At 40.1% G+C, this 9,715-nt stretch overlaps 1 protein-coding gene across 1 annotated transcript in view; it reads right to left on the reverse strand.

Annotated features, from left to right (window-relative positions):
* The window catches only part of NPAS2 (neuronal PAS domain protein 2), a 153,201-nt gene extending 143,851 nt beyond the window's left edge, over nt 1-9,350 (reverse strand). The window contains exon 1 of the mRNA XM_030570249.1: nt 8,456-9,350. The gene's annotated coding sequence lies outside the window, so the exon portion shown is untranslated. The remainder of the gene's footprint in view (nt 1-8,455) is intronic.
* Between the last annotated feature and the right edge of the window lie 365 nt (nt 9,351-9,715).

Here is a 9,715-nt window from a genome sequence, read left to right on the forward strand (position 1 = left end):
ACTCTATATTGTTGTTCATTGCTTTTAACTCCGATAACACCTACCTAAGAAGCTGGGGACAGAAATGTTCAAAAGCCCAAACCTGTAGCCCTTTGTCAAGCAGAACATCCTTTGACGCCAGTGGAAGCTTTGCCTTAATAAGGACTGCAGAATCAGGCCCCAAATGAAATTCTGCTTCCGAAGGGTTGAATACTGGAAGTTTGAATACCTGCCAGGTACATGGTTGTTGAAAAGGTTGCACTGTATATCTTTAAGGAAAATGTGGCTATTAGGGGACTCATTCTCGGCAGTTTTTTTTCATTTCAATAATTGTAGTTGTTAAAATCAACTAAGATATGCCAATTTACAGCAGCTGAGAACCTGGCCCTTGTGCTTGAGAGAAACAGGAAAGATTAAACTGATTATTATCACTCGGAGACCAATCAGATGGAGGGCTGAGTATTATGGATCTTATTCAGGCAAAATTTCCTCTCACTTCAATGGAAATCAAAAGAATTCAGTAGCAATATACAGTGTAATGGAGACTTTCTAGTCTTTATCGTAAAAACAACACAATTGTTAAAACAATAACTTGTATGACTAATCTTTGTGCTATGCATTACTCTTCCTGAAATTGTTGGAAATACGCCAGCATGTTTCAATTAGAAAAGAACTATTGTTTGATCGGGATATCTAGTTGGACATACTACTGTACATTGCAGAAACACTGAGAAAATACCATATGTAAATAAGAAAATGGCTTTTTTCTCTTTTTAAAAAAAGGCTTATTAGGGTACCTGAAAATGTAGCACAAGATCACTAAAATATGAGAAATAGAAAAAAAAAATTTTGTAACTGAAGATGGAACAATATAGATGTGGGTCTGAGGAACAGGATGGAGTTAATGAAAAGGTAAAGAATGCCCTTGGGCCATAAAGAAATAATAAAGCAACTTTTTCTGTTATCATAAATTAAAGAAACTTTCACTAGAAGTATAAATACCATATGGATTTGTCTAATGTAAAGCCTCTAATTTAAAACCTTTTTCTGTTTTGGATGAGAAAACCAGAAATAGATAAAATGCCAGAAGTAGAATCTGCAGACTTATTCCATAAGGCCTAGTGAAGAAGATACATCTAGTTAGAACAAATATATATATATATATATATATATATATATATATATATATATATATATATATATATATATATATATATATATATATATATATATATATATATATCTCCTGCCCCCAAACTGAAAACTTTGCAAAAACAAAGGTTATGAATAATGAGATGCAATATCCATCAACTCCTGCAACTGGAAAATTAATTCCAATTCTTCTGTACAATACAAGAGATAATGTTCAATATCACATATCAGTGAGAGTATTCCCACTTCAGTCAATGGATCTACTGTGCGAGCAAGCCTTGAATGTCAATCCACTTGTTGTATTTGACTGAAGTCAGATAACCCAGCAATGCTAAGTTTTACAACATTTGATTCAGAGGCTCCACAGGACGGGTTGATTCAGACAGCCAAAGTGAGAGCTTCATTCTGAAAAGAAGCCCTCAATGTAAAAAGTTGCTTGGAGTCTCAAAGTGTGAATTAAGAGAAAATATGGTGGACAGTTCATCAACTGCAAAATATCAAACCCAATATGATTGTGTCAAAAACTCCTTATGCAAAAAATTATTTTGGTGTGATGTCTAAGTTTAAATTTTTTTCCCAGTGATTCCACTTACCTAGCGAGGTCAAGTTTTTTAAAGGAAGGAACGTAAAAATATGAAGTTTGAATAATGAAGGACGTGCTTTCTTAAAACAGAATAAATCATAGTGACAGACCTGTAAGAGTGACTGCCAAATTAGAACCTAAATTTGTTAAAAATGTATTTTCTAGCTCCAGTCTTTATTTTGTATATTTTATTTTTAACTTGATTGAATGTTGATTACAGAGCACCCAAGAACCTGTACCGTTGGTCTGCTCAATAGACGGAACAATCTGACAGCTCTCTGAAAAAGAGATGTCTATTTGTTCAATAGAATCAGTGTCCAAAACACTGTTTCGCTGTCACCACCGGGAAGTGTGGTTAATATTGCTTATTAAATAACACAAAACAGCTTGAACAAGAAATACAAAACTCAGGAGTGCTTTTAGATACAGTACACCCTTGGAATAATGCCCTTCATTACCATACTGTAAAAAAAAAAGGGGGGGGGGAAGGGATGTTGCATATTCATGGACAATTTTTATGCAGAGTTGAGCCCAAGGGCAAAACTAAGGAGTGGGCCCCCACTCTGCCTCCCACCACCTGGGGCTGACAGCTTGAAGCCAAGAGTCCCGCTTCTGCGGGAGGCTGACAGCCAGGAGCTCCTCCGCTAGGGGCTGAAGTCGCAGAGGTCACCAAAACTCTCCCTCCCTAACCAACTTTTAGCCTTAATTATTAATTAATTAATTAAACTAACACCTCTATCCAAGGCGACTTCATTAACTTACTCCAGCAGTTTATGATTCGTTGTGATTGTTCTTTTGCTATAATGAACCCCTGGTTATGATGAACAAAAGGCCTGGATCTTGACAGGTTCGTTATATCGAGGGTGGACTGTATTTTCTTTTTCCCCCAACTGCTTATTCAACAACACTCTAACATGAAAAAGTATGAGAGTCTGCTGTTTTATTTTATAATATCAGGATGCATAAAAATCAATTATTTTAAAATATTGGCTTTTTTCAAACAGATATTTTTATTTAAATTAAGTATAGGTCTTTTTTAAATTAAACCTATTTAAAATTAAATTTGAAATTGACAATTTATGTTAAGGTCTAAACCAGGGGTCGGCAACCTTTCAGAAGTGCTGTGCCAAGTCTTCATTTATTCACTCTAATTTAAGGTTTTGCATGCCAGTCATACATTTTAATGTTTTTAGAAAGTCTCTTTCTAGAAGTCTATAATATATAACAAAACTATTGTTGTATGTAAAGTAAATAAGGTTTTAAAAATGTTTAAGAAGCTTCATTTAAAATTAAATTAAAATGCAGAGCCCCCCAGACTGGTGGCCAGGACCCGGGCAGTGTGAGTGCCACTGAAAATCAGCTTGCATGCCGCCTTTGGCACGCGTGTCATAGGTTGCCTACCCCTGTCTAAACTATTAAAATAATGAAATTAAATACAACAAATATTGAGCAGTACCTCTGCCAAGTTTTAAATAGAATCAAACCACCCAACTGGTTGACATTCTAAACTAGCTTTTAACAGTGATAGCCTTTTCTGCAGGAATAGGTAGAATATTTTTTTCATTTCAGTTTATTCAGCTAGTTCAGTTTAATTATTAGGTCATTTAAAGTTAAGAAACAAAGTGGGAGTTGAAAAAAGCAGGAAAGATTGTTTTCCTCTTCCAGTATATGAAGAAAAACTAGGTGTGATAGGATGAGATCTACTGGTTCTAAAATCTTGAAGGACATGGTGACCAGAAGCAATCAGGGCAATTCATTAACTACAGACATTTCCTTTGTGTAATAAATCAGTTTTGAATGTAGAATATGTTCTGATAAACTTTTTTTCTTATCTATCTAGCACATTTAAGTCTGATTTTAAAACATTTAAATTGTGTTTTTGTGCATTTTTTATTTAATTTGAATTTCCATTCACATACAGCTAGACACAAATCACAAGTAAAAAATTAGTCATATTCTGGTAAATAAGAAATGCATATTTCACTATTTTCTAACATACTAAAAATATCTAAAAGTTAAGAATCTGAATAAATGTTAGTCAAGCTATATAATTGCTTCATTAAATGTTTATAGCCATAGATATCCTCCTGGTTAGCAAAAAAATGCACCAAATTTAGAGTACAGGATATAGTTAGTTACAATGGAACATGATTTACTTAACCAGTGAGAATCAACCTTTCTTTAGGAAAATAAACAGCATAAATACAACACATGATTAAATTTGATCACTTAAATCAAGGTTTCCTGATTGTTGATTTAAATGATGATTAAAATTGGTGATTTATATATTTTTGATTTAAATAAATCCATCCAGTATAAAAGAGTCGTGTGTGTGTATTTGCTAGTTTAAAAAACTGCCAACTTTGGTGTCTGTACCAGAAAACAGAGTAGTGTTAGCAACTGATTAAAAATAGTGAGAGACTGTTTATTTAAAAAATCAGGATGAATTCATTTAAAAGCTAGCAAATATTATCAGAATGACTTTTAATTTAAAAAAATTACTATTTTGTCATCCAGAAGCTGGCAACAATATAAAGTCTTTAGATAAAAAAGGTAAATTTTGTTCATTATGATAAAAATAGTCTAGCATTTAAAAATATACTTGGTTCCTGCATAGGCTACAGTACATGGGCCTTGCCTAAACAGATTGCTGAAGTTGTGCATAACCTGGAGCCACACTGGCTCACATGGTTTGGGACTTACCTAATAACAAGAACATCTTAAAAATTATTTCTCAGAACTACATTTGGCATATATCCCTTCACCTCAGAAACTCTCCAATTCAAGGAAAGCTTGGTTCTCTAGAACAGAGCTTGTAGCCCAATGACTTATATTGCTTAGATGGAAGAGCAGACTGCTGCCAGGGATAGAAGCTTGGCACAGCATCTTGGCTGACCTGGCAGCTAAAAAGCAGGTAACATTTCAAAGAGGGACCTCACACAAATTTGAAAAGATTTGGTATGACTTTTTAGAAATCTTTGATTAATTCCTAGTGGATAGAAACGAAGCTGTCACTCTCTGTTCCCATCCTGCTCCCTTCCTTCCTTTCCTTTCCCCCAGTGAAGTCAACTGGGCTCCATGCAGGCCTAGCAGTCCAAAGTGAATCACAGAGCAGGACCAGAGCCTTATACTATGAATAAATATTGTGACATACCAGATAATAACATGATATCGATAAGACTAATACCTCTGTATTTTGTTTAAATTGGACAATAAACCATTTATTTTTTAAAAAATTAAGCAGTCTCATAACAAATCTATTAAAAGGGTACTGTCATCTTGAATTGACTTCCACAGAACTACTTGTGTGAGAGAACTTATTCACAAAAATAAGTATTTGAAGGCTCTAACCCTAATTTTATAATAAACATTTTTTTATAAAACCTAGGGCCAACAGGAAAACAAAATCAAACCAACAGAAACTGCCATGTTTACACAAATAAATACTCCTCTGCAGAATCTGAAACACAAACACTGCAGCACTAGGAACCTGAAAATGAAACTAACTATAAACAAAAGTAAAACCAAATTCATTAAAATTCTACATTGTCCAGGATGAGATGAGAGAAATACAGAAAGTAAACATAGAAAATACATAGTGAAATATATTGGATTTTAAAAATTCTTTCACTTTTAATAATTATAGTAATAATACGGATAATTGGTATGTAGGTTGAAAATTATATGTTTAAACAAATATGTATTTAACTGACAGTAGCTCTTCAAATCTTTACGCTCATTATATAAAAACCCAACATGAAAAGAATATTAAGGTTGCCAAGTCAAGTGCTCAAAAGTTAGGAAATACCACAATTAAGGCTACCCATGTAATCTTAATTTGGCCCCTTGTGATATAGCCTTTAAGTACATCACCATATACAATTTTTCCATAGAATTTTGCAAGTTTAATATTCTTTTAATGTACTTTTATGCAATTTCCTATGATTTTAAAAGCTTTAAAATTGAAAAAACAAAAATTCCATCATGAAGCATGTTGAGCCCCACATGGGTCATCAGCAGGGTTGGGTTCTTTAGATCCACAGGAAAGTCCTCTTATCACTTGAGTTAACAGAGTAACTGGTAGCAGTAGAAGGTTATCATCTTCTATATGGACCTGCCAGTAGAAGAGGATGGAGACACATGCTTTGCCAGTAACTTTCACAACAAATTGCTATCAAAGGAATGTTATGACGCCAAAATACTAGGTTCAATTTCAGGTTCTGGAGGGGAATGTGCTCTAGTCATTATAGATCCTTCTGCACAGTCTTCCCCCGTCTCTTTGCCTGCTGCTATCCACTCGGATTCCTTCCCCTCCCCCAGCTCCCAACCTTGCCCCTGTTCTGCTACTCCCAACCCATTTTTCATTCCTGTCTTTCCCCATTCCCAATTCTTGCCCTTCTCCACCTCTTGTTCCCATCCCCCCATCTTCTGACCCCCTCAGCTCCCACCCTTTCCCCCACTTCTGCTCCTAACCCCTGCATGCCCAAATCCTCCCTCCCTGCATCTCTTTCCCCTCTCCCCACTACTTATCACTCCTCTTCATTTGAGCATTGCTGTTTCCTCCATCTCTTCCACAGTGCCTTCTCTCAGTTCTGGTGCTCAGCACCACTGCAGCCTCTGAAAATGAGGAGGAGCAACCACAGGGAAGCTGCCTGCTCAGCCCTTGCAGCCTTAGGTTGGAGGATGCTCAATTGCTCTGTGGAGATGGCACACACAGAATGGAGCTGTGAGGAGATGGTGCATGCTCAGCACAGTCTTCAGAAAATTTAGCAGCTGAACTCTAACAAGTCTCCACCAAGCATGTGCAAACTGAGGCTTTTTAAAAGCTTATAACTTGGTCAAATTTGCATACATTTTCACAGAAGCAACCTACATTTTCACAGGTACATCCCTGCCACCGGGGTGACATCCCTGCCAAATTTATGGAGGCATTAGAGCTTCCCAAAGAAATGGTTGTAAGATTTTTTTTTAACATGGAGAAAACAATATATTTTTCCCTACTATCATTCTTAGAAGTGACTGGACTAATTTAGCTCAAAATTAAAAAATAAATAAATCAGCCATAGGCAGACACCAACATGGAAAATTTCAGCCCAAAACATTTACTTTTCACGAAGTTAAGCAGTTGAAAACAGAGGTTTATAATGGGAAGTGTTGAGCAACCTTAGCTATAGAGGTCACTACTTGCACTGCTTATAATTAAGTTACAGAAAAACTTGTTGAAAATTTTACTGAAAAGAAGATGAAATCATTGCTCTGTATCTTAAAATATAAGAAAAGATAAACTGTTAGTGTTACGTTCATGACATATATTATTGGCCCCAAACCCTCACACATGCAGGTTACTCGTGGGTACTCACATGAATAACATTACTCCTAAATGCACTGTGGTTGTTTGGGCCTTTCATTAGCCAGCCAATAGGTTTCAGAAACAGATACAGATCAATGGATGAGCTGATTACATCATGAAACTGCAATAACTAATTATTTAATGTAACTAAACAAACATCAGTATGGGATACAAATTAGCATTTCATACATGAGTGAAGGAGACAATTTTCCACTTCAAGGTACAGCCACAGTGGACACTTGTTGAATTTGTAAACTTAACGCTCATTTTATGCATGCCCACACTAAGGGGTTTTATAGCCTTTCTGCAGATTTAGTAACATAAAAAGATTAAAGTTCCTCTGCTGGCTATAATATTTATAACAGCTAATTATTTCTAAATCACTGGAGTGAAAGTAAGATATCATCCTGTAAGCAGTTAAGGAATACCAAGTAAAGTTTTTGGATTAACATCCTCACTAATTGCTAAATCACTCCAGTGCCCTGACGGGAAAGAAACACTACACAACTCTTTAGGAAACAAAATCCATATTGTTAGAAGTCTATTTAGTAACTTTTTTTCTGGTCTGCAAAGGAAAAGAAAACTACAAGAAAACTGACAAATGGTTTAAATTACAAGAAGCTCTTGGCAAATGACAACCTTGTGTCCCAGTCCTCAGGAAAAACTCTCACCGACCTTAATGGGAACTTTGCTTGAATAAGGACTGCAGCATCAATGCCCAGATCCCTCTTCAACTCTGTATGAATACAGTCACATGATAATTTTTGAGGCGAAGGGGCCATCAGCGCTTTCCCAACTCATTTTCCATGTTCAAGCCAAATACTCAAAAATTAAAACGAACACGTGTGTGTGTGTGTGTGTGTGTGTGTGTGTGTGTGTGTGTGTGTTTTCTGAATGGACAGTAGCTGACAACCCAAGTTCTTGCCGACACCTCCTACTGTCAGAGGTGATGGCCATTAAAATGCAAACCACTGGCTATACAGTGTCCTGACATGAGTGAGTAACCCAGAAGACACCACCTCCATCCCACTAGCCAGGAAGGGAAGCTCGTGTGTGAGGCTCTGCCAGAGGGCCAAGGGGATCAAACCCCGCCCACAGCATGAAACCCGGGTTGGCGGCTTGGGGCAGAGCCCCGAGGGCTCGGGCTCGGTTCCCTTTTGGTTAGACTCCGGCGGGGGCAGCCTGTCATGCCCAGCCAGAGTGGAGCTGTGCGTGTGCCCACGCGCGTCTCCCTGTCCTTGAGGGAAATGCGAGGAGAATGCGGAAAATGCGAGGAGTGTGTGAGGGGCTGACCCGGCTGACCCAGTCTCACACACACACACACACACACACACACACACACACACGCGGAAGCCAGTTCCCCTGGCGTGGAGCGGCTGGCTGCGCCTTACCTGGGGTGCTGGGGGAGGCGGGCCGGCTTAGCCCAGCTGCTGCTGCTGTCCGCTGTGGCTACCTGAGCGCGGGAGCCGCGGCCGCTCCGACACCGGCTGCTGCTGCTGGGCTTGATGCCGCCGCTTTTGTGGTGCTTCCCGGTGCCGCTGCGGCGGCGGCTGCTCCACTCTCGCAAGGGGCCAGGCTCGGGAGCCGGCAAACTGGTCCTCGCACACTACAAGCCCAGGTTTCTGGCCGCCGCCGCCTTCCTGCTGGGGCTGCTGCTGCTGCTGCCCCCGCTGTATCTCATGGTGCAAGGGGACGCCACATGCCGGGCTCCTGCTTCCCCGCCGCACCGCACAGAGACACACGGCAGCGCGGACTCCACCGGGACCGCCAACCAGCCAGCACCCCGGGCTGCTGCGGGGCGAGGAGAAGGAAGTCGGGGGGCAGAGGGGCTGCTGGCTGGGGCCCGTCCTGGTGCATTAAGTTAAATGCACTGAGGGGAGAGGCAGGGAGGCTGCAATCCCGGGACTTCTCCTTAAAGTTGGTGCCCCGGGGGCGAGGAGGGAGCATCCTCCCAGCAAATCCTGCATCGCCCCTCACCCCAGCTCAGCAGAGCTTTTGGGGCGCAGCCCGGCCTGCGACCGGTGATCATCGGGGTGCAGCTCCTGCGGAAGCGCTAGTGCGTGGTTGCCGAATTAGCCGGAGGGGGAAGGCTGCGGCTGCTTTGCTATAATCGGACTCTCTTGCAAGGAAAGAGTAGCTGGGCTTCAAAATTGGTCAGGGCTGAAAAGGGACCCGGTGATCGCTTCTCGTCCCCCCCCCCCTTTTGAAGAACGGGTGGTTTTGCTTTTGGGAGGAAAAGGGTGGGGAAGAAAAAGCTGCAGAGAGAAGGAGAGGAGCGCTCCCTCCCCTGTCTCCCTTTGCACAAGTGCAGGAAATGTTCCACTGACCTACATATTTTCCAAACATACGTGACCTTTTTTCTCTCCCCCCCACCTCTTTCTGTGGGAGGAGACAGGCGAGGATCCAAGAAAAGGAGACGCTGGAGCTAGAGAAAGCACAGAAGACGAAAAAACAGGGAGGGTTTCTTCACGATGCCGAAAGCAAATATCAACTTAGCTATATTTATACATATGCACAGTGAACGACAGAGCATAACGCGGCAGTTGATCTTTGCTAATTCTGCGGTGTTCCTGATCCTAAGGAACGATCGCAGTTTAAGCTGGCCAGCAAATGTAGAGTGTGGGTTTAAAACTCTTTAGCTATGCCGCTCT

Source organism: Gopherus evgoodei, chromosome 1, assembly GCF_007399415.2.
Source record: "Gopherus evgoodei ecotype Sinaloan lineage chromosome 1, rGopEvg1_v1.p, whole genome shotgun sequence".
In the NCBI taxonomy this organism is placed as follows: domain Eukaryota; kingdom Metazoa; phylum Chordata; order Testudines; family Testudinidae; genus Gopherus; species Gopherus evgoodei.